At 38.2% G+C, this 14,174-nt stretch overlaps 1 protein-coding gene across 3 annotated transcripts in view; it reads right to left on the bottom strand.

Annotated features, from left to right (window-relative positions):
* The window catches only part of LOC125828795 (chloride channel protein CLC-c-like), a 1,181,495-nt gene that overhangs the window by 804,094 nt on the left and 363,227 nt on the right, over positions 1 to 14,174 (bottom strand). The gene's annotated exons all lie outside the window — the stretch shown is intronic.

The raw sequence follows: 14,174 nt of genomic DNA, 5'->3' as shown, positions 1-14,174 counted from the left end.
TAGCAAAAAGATTCTTGAGTTGATTTTTCCCATCAGGTAACACTGCAAGGTTGAGGAGTGAGATATTATGCTTCAAGTAAAGAAACAGAGAAGATATGTATCAAGGATGGGCTCGATTTAAGCAAATGTTAAATGCTTGTCCACATCATTATCAAGCGAATGAGATACTAACTCACACTTTATTTGATGGTCTTGAATATAATGCACGAGTACTTCTAAATAGTGCAGCATGTGGACAAGCTTTGGCAAAAACTTGTGATGAACTATTTGACCTCCTAGACAGACTCTAGGAGGGAAACCTAGAATGGAATGGAGAGGCACCAAGGACCACGGTGCAAAGGGTTGTAGGAGTTTTAAATGTGGATCAAGAAACTGCTTTAACTGCAAAGTTAGATGCAATGCAACATCAAATGACCATATAGTTCAAGCAAATCACACTAGATCAACAACAAGCACTAGTGAATGTTATATAACAATCGGTTGGTTGGTGTGGAGTTTGTGGTAGTGGAGAGCATGCGACTGAATGATGTAAATCGAACTCAAACTTCGTGAACTATGTGGGTAATACTCAAATAGGTGGAGGAACACTGAATTATGGAAATACATACAACTCAAGCCGGAGTAATCACCCTAACTTCTCATAGGGTGGAAATCAAAACCAAAATCAGACGCAATGGCCCAACCAATAACGAGCACAAGGGAATGGACCTCATTATCAAAATCATGGTCAAGGTATTAATCAAAGTGCGCAACAAGGGAGTATGACTAATGAAGAGTTCTTCCAAAAGCTGATGGCAGAGATCGGTAAGAACAATGCTGAAAATGCTAAAACCAATGCTAGGGTAGATAGGCAAGGAGAAAACATGAGAAACATCTACATGTCACAAAAATCTGGAAAAGTAGGTTGCATAAATAGCAATTCGCTCAATTTGTGTCCACAAAGAGGTCTGCCAGGTGAAACTGGGCCCAACCCAAAGCAATTGAATGCGGTGAGTACCAAAAGTGGGTTACAACTAGAGAAGCTATCTCCAAAGAAGAAATATACTAAGGTAGTAGGTGGAGAAAAGAAAGAAGAAGAGGTGATAAAGAACTCCAATGTTGAGAAGGGTGTTCCTCAAGTGAAAGCACCTCCTCATTTTCCACAAAAGTCTAGGAAGCAGAATGATGATGAATGCTTTGGTAAGTTTTTCTCTCTCCTAAAACAAATTCACATTAATCTGCCTTTGGTTTGTATTTTGTAGGGAATCCCTAAATATATGAAGTATGTGAAGGAGATAGTGGCAAACAAAAGAAGGCTAAAAGAGTATGAAACTGAGGCATTTACTAAGAAGTGCAGTTCTTAAATTCAGAATAGACTACTCAAAAAATTGAAGGATCCAGGTATTTTCGAATAACCTTTCTATGCCACGGGGCGAGCATTAATTGATGTAGCAGCTGGGTAGTTAACTATGTGAGCTCATGATAAGGTTGAAGTGTTTGATGTCTATTGCGCTTTGAAATTGCCTTCCGTCTATGATGAGTGGTTTACTATCACTATTGTGATTCTAGCCATAGAATCACATTGTATTGCCTTCGAGGATCCCTTGGAAAAAGTTTTGGTGGGACATGACATAGAAGGAGATACAGAAGCTCAAGAGTTGGCTGCTTGTCTGAATGTGGCATTGGGGGGGAATGCAAAGAGGTATAGTAGAACCATTAGATTGTGTATTGGGGCCTCCATCCAAACCCTCAGTCAAAGAAGCACCCAATTTAGAGTTGAATTCTCTGCCAACTCACCTAAGGTATGCGTATTTGGGGAACAATGAAACTTTACCCGAATAATTTCTGCAAATTGTCTGAATCACACGTTGATGCGGCATTGCGAATTTTGAAGAGAAGGAGAAAGATATTAGGTGGAAGATACCTATTATTCGTGGGATTAGCCCGGTGTTATGTATGCACAAAATCTACATGGAGGAGGACCACCGGCCAAGTGCACAATCTCAAAGTCGGTTAAATCCTTTGATGAAAGAAGTCATGAGAAAAGAAGTGATAAAATGGTTAGATGCTAGAATTGCGTACCCTATTTTTGATAGTAAAATGGGTAAGTCTTGTGCAATGTGTACCAAAAAAGGGTGGTATGATAGTGGTGAAGAATGAGATGAACGAGTTGATTCCCACGAGAACAATCTCCGGATGGAGGATTTGCATGGATTACCGAAAACAGAATGATGTCACACGAAAAGATCATTATCATGTCCCTTTCATTGATCAAATGCTTGACCGTTTAGCATACACGAGTATTATTGCTTCTTACATTGGTAATCTGGATATAATCAGATGTTGATTGCATCCAAGATCATGAAAAGACCACATTCACTTATCCTTCTGGTACATATGCTTTCAAGAGCATGCCATTTGGACTTTGCAATGCTCTGGCAACATTCTAGAGGTGCATGATGGCCATTTCCCCATGATATGGTGGAGGACGTTGTAGATGTATTTATGGATGATTTCTTTGTCTTTGGGAAGTCTTTTGAGGTACGTCTTCGGAACCTTAACAAGGTACTTGCTCGTTGTGAAGACACAAACTTAGTGCTTCATTGGGAGAAATGTCACTTCTTAGTTCGAGAAGGCATAGTTTTGGGTCACAAAGTGTCAAAGCATGGACTAGAGGTTGATAAAGCTAAGGTTAAGGTGATTGAAAAATTGCCTCCTCTGATTTCTGTCAAGGGGGTGAGAAGTTTCCTTTGGCATGCAGGTTTTTACCGGAGATTCATCAAAGATTTTTCCAAGACTGCCAGACCTATGTGTAATCTCTTAGAGAAGGAGGTGAAATTTGAGTTCGATAAGATTTGTTTGAAGGCTTTTGAGGTGCTAACGTGGAACTTAATTGAAGCTCCAATCTTGATTACTCCTAACTAGGAGCTACCATTTGAACTCAAGTGTGATGCAAGCAATATAGTAGTGGGTGCAGTACTAGGACAAAGAAAAGATAAAGTGTCCCATTAAATATACTATGTGAGTAAGACCTTTGATTCTTCTCAAACTAATTACACAGTGACTAAGAAGGAGATGTTGGCTCTAGTATTTGCCTTCGATAAGTTTATATCGTATTTGGTAGGTACCAAAGTTATTGTTTATAGTGACCATGTAGATATTAGGTACCTATTAAACAATAAAGATGCTAAACCAAGGCTAATTCGATGGATATTGCTTCTCCAAGAATTTGACCTTGAAATCAAAGACCGAAAGGGTACAAAAAATCAAATAGATGATCATTTGTCCAGGTTTGAAGACTTTTCTCATGTGCATGAAGGGGAACAAATATGTTAAGAGTTTACGGATGAGCAGTTAATGGCATTGGATATCTCCCAAGAGCCTTGGTATGCTGACATAGTAAATTTATTGGTGAGTGGAATGTTCCCTTCGAGGTCAACTACCCATTTATTGGTGAGTGGAATGTTCCCTTCGAGGTCAACTACCCAACAGAGAAGGGAGATGACACATGATGCTAAGTTTTATTTATGGGATAAACCATTCTTGTTCAAACAAGGAGTGGATTGGGTGGTAAGATGATGCATTCCGGAATACGAGGTCAAGCAAGTGCTCGAGAGTTGTCATGCAAGTCCTTATGGAGGGCACTAAGGAGGAGAGCGCACGACTCACAAGGTATTACAATACGGCTTCTTCTGGCGCTCTTTGTTTAAAGATTCTATGGCCTATGTGAAGGGATGTGATTAATGCCAAAGGTTGGGTACTATATCTAGAAGACATGAGATGCCACTAAATAATATTCTTAAAGTTGAAATCTTTGATGTATGGGGTATTGACTTCATGGGTCCTTTCCCACTATCTACTGGAAACCAATATATTCTAGTGGTGGTTAATTATGTGCCCAAATGGATTGAGGTTGTAGCTCTTCCCATGAATGACTCAAAAGTGTTGATTAAATTCATTAAGAAGCACATATTTACTCGTTTTGGTACTCCTAGGGCAATCATAAGTGATGGAGGTAAGCATTTCATTAATCATGTAGTGAATAATCTTTTTCCTATGTATGGTATCAGGCATAAGGTGGCTACAACTTATCATTCTCAAACAAGTGGTCAATTTGAAGGGTCGAATAGGGAGGTGAAGCAAATCTTGCAGAAAACAATGAATGCACAACAAAGAGATTGGTCTGAGAAGCTTGATGATGCTTTATGGGCGTATAAGATTGCATACGAAACATCCATATGGACTTCTCCCTATCACATGATGTTCAGAAAAATCATGTCATCTTCCAGCAGAGTTAGAGCAATCAAGAAGTTGAATCTTGACCCTGAGCTAGCCGGTAGGAAGAAAATTGGTCAATTGCACGAACTTGAGGAGTTTAGGCTCCATGCTTATGAGAATGCTAAGCTATACAAACAGAAGACCAAGAGATAACATGGCAAGCACATAATCCTCGCACTTTCACTCCGAGCCAAAAGGTACTACTTTTAAACTCTAGAGTTAGATTATTCCCCAGAAAACTAAGGTCTGAATGGAGTGGACTCTTTGAAGTGGTGAGGGTGATACAACATGGTCATGTGGAACTTAAAGGCAAAAACGTCCCTTCATTCTTGGTGAATGGGCAAAGGGTCAAGCACTACTTTGGAGAATATATAGATTGAGATCGAGAAGATCGTGAGCTAAATAATGAATGATCTGAGATGAGTCGAGCCACGACATTAAACAAGGTGCTCCACGGGAGGCAACTCGTGAGAATATTTAATATTTAGTTAAGTTTGATTTTTAGTTTAGTTTAAGTTTTCTAGGATTTAGTGGAAATCTTTTATTTTAATTTGGTAGGATTTTAGTTAAGTTTGATTTTTTTTAATAGTTAGGAACTATAAAAAGAAAAATAAACAGAGAAAAATACAAAAAGAGGAGTCGTACCACGACCGAAACTAAGGCGCTGGGTGGGAGGCAACCCACCATTCATGGTTGACATAGTTTGGTTGAGGAGCAGGACATAGAAGGCGTAACATCGAGAAGAGGGCTGAGATGCACAAATAAAGAGGCCAAAAAGTATGGGCACTTACCGGGTGCACTACCCAGGCCTAAAACTACTATCACCATATGGTGGTGTCTTAGTGGTGCGTCGCGCCAAAGAAATTTCCAGGCTGGTGCACTGATTGGCGCGCCACGCTAGGCCTTAAACTACTAATCACGATGTTGGGCCCAACTAGGGTGCGCCGGCCAACCTCACCTCGCCCAGTTCAAATCGGACCAACCCGACCCGACCCAATGCCCGTGCCTCTTAAATTCCTAAACTTATTAAAGTTACATCGTCTTTTTGTCTCTACCACCCTCAACCGACCCACTCCCTATATTCTCTCCAAATTCCCAATTTTTTTCTCTTTCTTCTCCAAATTTCTTCCACCCAAAACCCCTAATCCTCCACCAAAGCTTCATATTTCCTTTATTGCTTTATCCCCAACCCATAAAACCCTAAAACCACCAAGCAAAACTCCAAAACCATTCAACCCACCCCCAACTCCCCCAACCCCACTTCCCAAACCAACCCCCTTCTTCCCCACCCCTAAATGTTTTTCCTTTTCTCTTTTCTTCAATCCTTAGATTTCTAATGGCACCTAAAGGTAAGAATGTGGATGGTAGCGCGGGAAATAATTGTAACACCTCAAATTCGAGAAAGGCCTAAAAAGAAGTAATGGGGAAGAACTCAAAGGCCAACACCTGAACCACGTACCCTTCACAGAGCCCTAGACGGGCCGTGAAGGGGACCACGATCCATGGGGAGGCAGACGGGTCGTTATGACACCCGTGTGGGGGAGGCAGCACCTACCACAAAGTTAGCCTCCTCCCACGAACCCTTAGACGGATCGAGAAGAGGCAAACGACCCGTTAAGGTGATCGTGAAGGGTCAAGGCAGTAGGGTCCTCTCCCCAAGCCACTTGTCAAGGACCACGACCTCCACAATGGCTTGTGAGGTCCTTGACAGCTCGTGAAGGCCACTGTTCGGTGGTTGCGTCAGCTTTAAGTTTTGGGGATTTTGGGTCTTTTCTTAATTTTCTATCCTAACACTTTGTTATTTTTTTCCTTACTTAGAAGTCCTATATAAGTGTTTTTAACCCCAAATTTCCCCAATTGAAATCATTCTCTCAATTTCATAAAGGAAGAGAAAGTATTCCTCTCCAAAATATTTCTCTCTCGAGAAAGCTTGAAGAAAGAGGAGTCAAACTAGGGTTTCAAGTCAAGCCTCTAATTCCACCATCGAAGGATAGTTTTTGGCATTGAGGTGTGATAGTTCTCATCCATGGAGCCCTTCCCTCCATGAAGTTACTAAATTCTCCAATTTACAAAGTTATAAATCACCAATTGACTTAGGGTTTTTCATCTATGTCATGGGTTCCTCTAGATGTTGATTTAATTAATTGATTTATGAACTTTTATTCATGAATTGATATAATCTCATGATTTTAAGATGAATCCCCATGAACCCATTTCTAACCCATGTTTTCTAGATATTTATCATTGAAAGTGGATTTAGAACAATGAAAGGTGAATTATGGAATTATGCATGTTCTTATGAAATATGATGTAGATTGCTTTGAGAGTAAAAAGCATAGATATTGTCATTGTAGTTAATTTTTGTAAAAGGGTGGCGCACATAACTACCTTATGCATGAATGTGAAAGGTTTTTCTCACATAAAGGATTATAAGGCCGAAAGGTGTTCTCACCTAAAATGAATCAAACTTAAGCAGCTATTCTAATAAAACCTAGCTTGGATTTGGTCACTTATTTGTACCTTTCCATGGATAACATATGACTTCGCTTGGATTGGCAAGATGACGTGCCCTTCCATGGATAATAAAGGCAAGTTAAGAAAATGACTATTTCGTGGGATTGACGCTTAGCACCAAGAGGATATGGAGATGGAAGCTCTCCCATTAGTATAGGTCGGGTTTCTAGTAGCAATTATTTTATCCCATACCTATGTGCCCCCAGAGGATGATTGTCTTAGATACACATTAGCTAGTGGATCCACATAAGCTAGAAGTTCTTGGTCTTACCTTGGCAAGTAGGACCACCCTTTTTGGTGTGGGGCAGACACCAAATTTCGTGTTGATAGCTTACATGGTCTTATATGCCTGTTAAAGGTAAATATCCCACAATAATGAACTAAGGTTACTTCAAGAAGTATCCCACATGTTTTCTAAGATGATGTCATTTGCATTGGCCATGTTTTATGACTTATGCCTTCTAAACCATTTGTATATCATGTTTTAGCTTGTTCATTGCATTTCATGAAGATATCTCTTTTAAGAATGTTTTCAAATGTTTTATGCATGGCTATCATACCTTGTACATGTTTTGTACTAAAACATACTCTTGCCTACATTTCCTCAAATGTAGGGTCTGATCTTACAGAATTCACACTTCCGTGGCTAGGGATCTCATATAGAAGATTAAAGATTGGTGAGTCCTCCTAGTATGAGGACCGAGCTTTTCTTTCCCTTTTTCCTTACTTTCAGTTTTTGAACCTGATGTATGGGCTACATCCCAATTAATCATATGTAATAGATGGCTTTGAGACGATGATTTAGACTTCTTCTTTACTCTATAAGACTTTTATATGTTGAAACTATCTTTTAAATAATTTATTCTATTATCTTGTATGATGAATGTTACGTGGCTTGTATGGGCCCTCTCATGGTCTTATACGTCATGTTATGCCTAGGGGCTACCTTAGGTCGTGAAAAACTTTGTATCAGAGCACAAAGCTTAGAAAGGTCCTAGGAAATCTCATAAGCAAAGTCAAGTAGAGTCTTGTTCATGAGTGTGAAGCGCATCACATTTATGAATGAGGGGCTATAAGATTTTTAGGAAATTTCACTTCTTTCATTAATCAAAAGTCGTGATAGAGTTTAACTCTATAATGTCTCTCTTCTAATCCTTATCCGATACTTTACAGGATATGGTCACTCGGAGGGGATATGCTATAAGGAATGTAGGAGAGAATGTGAATCAAGAGGCTCCTCCTCTAGCTCCTCAAGTTTCGGTCGATCCTTTGGCCAAACAAGTGACTAATCCGGAGTTTAGGGCTACTTTTGAAGTGTTGGCTCAAGCCATAACATCCCTAGCCAATAGGGAGGTTGTGGCTCCCCTGAACCCAAATGTGGGTACGGCTGCATCTAGAATGAGGGACTTCATTAGAATTAATCCTTTGGAGTTTCATGGTTCTAAGGTTGAGGAAGACCCTCAAGAGTTCATCGATGAGGTTTACAAGGTGTTTACGATCATGGGAGTGATGCCGGTGGAAAAGGTGGAATTGGCCGCTTATCAACTTAAGGGTGTTGCTCAAATATGGTTTAACTAATGTAAAGAAGGGGGAACAGTTGATGCGGAACCTCTCGATTGGGATAAGTTCAAAGTTGCTTTACTTGATAGGTTTTTTCCCCTTGAGATGAGAGAACCAAAGATGCTCGAATTCATCAACCTTCGTCAAGGAAATATGAGTGTGAATAAATATCCTTTGAAGTTCACACAATTATCTCGATATGCTCCTACTATGGTTGTTGATCCTAGGGCAAGGATGAGTAAGTTCATTTCGGGCGTGTCTAAGATGGTGGTTAAGAAATGTCGTATCGCTATGTTTATCAATGATATGGACATGTCTCGTCTCATGGTTCATGCCCAACAAATCGAAGAGGAGAAACTTAAGGAAGGGTCTAGGGAGGCAAAGAGAGCTAATACCAGTGATGTAACTTCTCACACTCGAAGTCCGGTGGACATGGTCTTTCTAAGTTCTGACAAAGGTTTTTCGACCAAGGTTTATCCAATTTTCCTCCTCAGTTCAACAAATATAGGGTGTCTAACCCTAAGTCTCAAGGAGGAAATGGTAGTGGATCTTCATTGCTTATTTGTGTTCGGTGTGGAAGAAAGCATGAGGGTAAATGCTTAGCCAGCACGGATGGTTGCTTTAGTTGTGGAAATAGTGGTCATAAGATGAGGGATTGCCTAATGCTTGCGGCTAAAGAGAGAGAAGGTAAACAACCTCCATCTAGTGGTTCAGGTTCTAGTGCTGCAAAGCAAAACCAATTCTATGCACTTCAGACTCGTGGTGAACAAGAGGGTTCTCCTGATGTGATTACCGGTATGTTGAAAGTCTTCCAACTTGATGTTTATTCTTTACTTGACCCCAACGCTACCTTGTCCTTTGTGACACCATATGTGGCTATAAGGTTTGATATTCTTCCAGATGTGTTGTTAGATCCTTTTTCTGCCTCTACTCCAGTTGGTGATTCAGTTGTGGCTAAGAGGGTCTATAGGAAGTGTCTCGTCTCCTTACCCCATAGAGTCACTCATGTTGACCTTGATATGCTAGATTTTGAAGTTATCCTTATTGTGTATTTTTTGCATGCATGTTATGCTTCTATTAATTGTAGAACCCGTGTAGTCAAGTTTCAGTTTCAAAATGAACCCATTCTATAGTGGAAAGAGGGAAATTCAAGGCCTAAGAGTCAGTTTGTTTCTTGTCTTAAACCTAGAAATATGATTTCTAAAGGTTGCATTTACCATCTTATTAGGGTCAGAGATATAGATTTCGAGATCCTTATTCTTGAATTGATCCCCATTGTAAATGAGTTTTTGGAAGTGTTTCCAAATTATTTACCCGGTATTCATCCCGAAAGGGAAATAAACTTCTGTATTGACCTTCTCCCAGATATGCAACCTATCTCTATTCCTCTTTACCGTATGGCTCCGACAGAACTTAAGGAATTGAAGGAGCAATTGAAAGATTTGTTGGTTAAGGGTTTCATCCAACCAAGTATCTCTCCATGGGGTGCCCCTGTTTTATTTGTTAGAAAGAAAGATGGTTCGCTCCGTATGTGTATTGACTACCGACAATTGAATAAGGTTACCATTAAGAATAAGCATCCTCTCCCAAGGATAGATGATTTGTTTGACCAACTTCAAGGAGTAAGCTACTTTCCTAAGATCGACCTCCAGTCGGGATATCACCGATTGAGGGTGAAGGAAGATGATATTTCAAAGAAGGCTTTTCAAACTTGGTATGGTCATTATGAGTTTTTAGTAATGTCGTTTGTTTTGAATAATGCTCCGGCGACATTCATGGATTTGATGAATAGGGTGTTTAGGAAATACTTGGATATATTTGTGATTGTGTTCATTGATGACATATTGATCTATTCAAGGAGTGAAGATGAGCATACCAATCATTTGAGGATTGTGTTGCAAGTCCTCAAGGACCAACAACTCTTTGCAAAGTTTAGTAAATATGAATTTTGGCTAAGGTCCATGGTTTTATTGGCCATATTGTTTCTGGTAAGGGTATTGAGGTAGATGCTAAGAAGACAAATGTGGTTTAATTATTGGCCTAGACCTCTATCCCCTTCGGATATTAGAAGTTTCTTAGGTATAGTCGATTACTATAGAAGGTTTGTTGAAAGGTTCTCTTCGATTGACTCAAAAGAAGGTCAAGTTTATATGGTCCAAAGTGTGTGAAAAGGGTTTTCAAGAATTAAAGGATAGACTTACTTCGTCTTTCGTGTTGACTTTATCGGAAGGGACTGATGGTTTCGTTGTTTATTGTGACGCCTATAGAATTGGGCTAGGATGTATACTTATGCAAAATGGGAAAGTCATTGCCTATGCTTCAAGACAACTCAAGATTCATGAAAATAAGGATGCTTAGTATACTTAGATTCAACACATACTTGATATTTTGATTTATTACACTCATAGCTAGGTAAAACATTTAAGTTAATTAGTTTTTGCAAGGTTTTGTAATTGATATGTCTCAAACGTTCATGTCATAAAATTTTTGACTCAAGCAAGTAAGAAGCTGAATCTTTATTCATATCAACTGCAATTACATTGAGTTTGGAGAGACTCTCAGTGAGACAACCTTTTCCCATATACATCTCATTCTTGCTCACTACAACTTTATCAGAAACAAATACACATTTGAATCCGCTCTTGGTTAGAACTAGTATAGAAACAAGGTTCTTTCAGAATTCCAGAACATACAAGACTCTATTCAAAGTCACCACCTTGCCCGAGGTCATCTTTAAGTAAATTTTGGCAGTTCCTTCCACCTTTATAGCATCAGAGTTCACCATAAACAACTTCTCGTCTGTTAGGGATGGAGCATATGATGCAAATAATTCTTTGTTGGCACAAACATGACATGAGGCACCAAAATCTATCCACCATTCTCTTGGATTTCCAACCAAGTTACATTCTGAAAGCATTGCACATAGATCGTCCATCTCTTCTTTGGATTCAGCAAAATTTGTTTGATCCTTCTTAAGAACCTGACATTCAGTAGCCCTATGACCATGTTTGTAACAATTGAAGAAATTTCCAGTGAACTTCTTCTTAGGAGGATTGCTCTAGGTCTAGATGTTCTTTTCCTCAACTTTGTGGGATTTTCTTCTACAACATTTGCTTCAGATATTGTTGAATTACCACGTGACCTCATTTTTGTAGCCTTGTTATCCTCTTTGATTCTCAGTCTTACCATGAGATCTTCAAGAGTCATCTCATTACGTTTATGTTTCAAGTAGTTTTTGAATTCCTTCTACAGCGGAGGTAACTTCTCAATAATGGCCGCCACTTGAAAAACATCATTCACAATCAAACCTACATTAAAGATTATATGAGTATTAATAAAAAAACTTAATATGTTCAACATAGTTATTATAAAAAATTATACCTTTAGGAAGGACATATGAATTATGACCTGCAACTCCTGAACTTGGGTGACAACAGTCTTACTGTCTATCATCTGATAGTCCAAAAACTTTGCCACAATGAACTTCTTCATTCGTCATCCTCTGTTTTGTACTTCTTTTCCAAAGCATTTCAGATTTCTTTTGAGGTCTTCATATTACTGTACACATTGTACAAATCATCTTGCAGGCCACTCAGAATATAGTTTTGCATAAAAAATCTGAGTGCTTCCATGCTTCTGTTACCAAGAATCATTCTTCATTTGGAGTTTCATCCGAAAAAATAGGAACGTTCTCACCAATGAACCTCTGCAAACTCAATTTAGTCAGATAAAAGAACACCTATTGCTGCCATCTCTTGAAGTCGACTCCAAAAAACTTTCCAAGTTTTTCAGCCAGTGCAAGAGCAACAGTTGAACGATTGTGTGCAACGGATGTTGTTGCGGCACTCATTGTTCCAACATTAACTTGACTTGAGTTAGTCATTTTTCTGTCACAAATGACAGACAATTTAGTATATGAAATACTAACAGTAAAGAATAAATCTTATACAACATGTTTCTGATTTAACGATGAGGTTCTTATAAATCGTTAATTGAATGAATCTTAAATTCAAACAGAGTAGAAAACCAAAAAGTTTTTAATCTACACAAACCTCAAATACAGAAACAAATATATATTAAATTTCTTAAGCTTGTTAGCTCCTGTATTCAGGTTAGTAAAACAGAAAAGATGAAAAATAAAGATAGAAAATAAACAATCCGAGTCCACTGAATCCACTGTGTATCCTTAAGAAATTTAATCCCCTCAAGTACCCGAAGTTTTAGATTTATTTCTCCAAAGATAAAATGGATTAATTACTAAAGAAGTAGCGGTACCTCAAACTTTAATAATTTCAGCGAACTCAAAAATTAGCAACGAGAGCGCACACACAGATTCAGTCGATCGACAATATTATTTGTAAGAAAATGTATGCAGAAGAGAGAAAAATTTTAATGTTTGAAAAATGAGAGAAATCTGTCTATTTATAGCCAATTACAGTAAGTGTGAATGCACATATGTTTGTTAGAACGTTTGTGTCTTTTGGGAAAATAAATGTTTGTTCGGAAGTCAATCATTTGCCGGAGTAGAGGCCAAGCGAGCGAGCGAGACGCGAGGGGGCACCTTCTACTTAACCCTTTAAGAGCTAAAGGAAGTGTTTCCTAATATAAGAACAATTTTTTTCCTTTCTTCTACCAATATGAGAGAAATGACTTTTCATTTTCCCTCCGAATTGGTTCCCTCACATTTCACAATTTCTCATTCATTCTTATTTCTCATTCACACCTTGATTAAACACAACATACATATACTCCCTCTATTTCTATTTATATATCACCATTTTAGAAGAAACAAAGTAAGTTTATCATTGTACCCTTAATTAGTGCTCTCTCAAAGTCAAGTTTTCAATCAATGAACATGAATAAATTTGACCAATGGACATGAATTGTTTACTTAGTTTTTCTATGTTGGTCAAATACATATTTTCAAGGCTAAGAACTGTCAAGGGTAAAATCAGATGAATACTGTCATTTATAGATTGATTTTTGTGAAATGACAAGTATTAAGAAATATTTATTTTTAGTAAGAATGACATATAAATAGGTATGGTGGGAGTATTAGTCTTCCTTGGGACTAAAGAAATAAGTCATTACATTAATGCCAATTCTGTTTGAATCATAATTGCTTAATAATTATAATTTCTAAAGTTACGATTTTGAATGTGATAAAACATAATAGTCATTTACCATTACTCAACAAATTAATTGTTGTAATTAAGCTTATATTGTTCTTGGGAAATTCAAAAGTCTCTCTAATCTAACCATCTTAATGTTCCACATTTTTCATAAAGTAACTTTTTTTTTATTTTTTTAAATTTAATTCATATGTATACCTGAACTTGGAAGATGACAATCTTACTGTCTATCATCTTATAGTTCAAAAACTTTGCCACAATGAACTTCTTCATTCGACATCCTTTGTTTTGTACATCTTTTCAAAAGCATCCCAAAATTCTTTTGAGGTCTTCATATTACTGTACACATTGTACAAACCATCTTGCAGGCCACTCAGAATATAGTTTTTGCACAAAAAATCTAAGTGCTTCCATGCTTCTGTTACCAAGAATCTTTCTTCATTCAGAGTTTCATCCGACAGAATAGGAACGTTCTCACCAATGAACCTCTGTAGACTCAACGTAGTCAAATAGAAGAACATATTTTTCTATCATCTCTTGAAGTCGACTCCAGAAAACTTTCCAAGTTTCTTAGTCAGTGCAAGAGCAGTAGTTGAACTATTGTGTGCAACGGATGTTGTTGCAACACTCATTGTTCCAACATTAACTTGACTTAAATTAGTCATTTTTCTGTCACAAATAGCAGACAATTTAGTATATGATATACTAACC

Source organism: Solanum verrucosum, unplaced genomic scaffold (genome assembly GCF_900185275.1).
Source record: "Solanum verrucosum unplaced genomic scaffold, falcon-dt-bn FXZP01000198.1, whole genome shotgun sequence".
NCBI lineage: Eukaryota > Viridiplantae > Streptophyta > Magnoliopsida > Solanales > Solanaceae > Solanum > Solanum verrucosum.
This window is presented reverse-complemented; position numbering and strand designations above follow the sequence as displayed.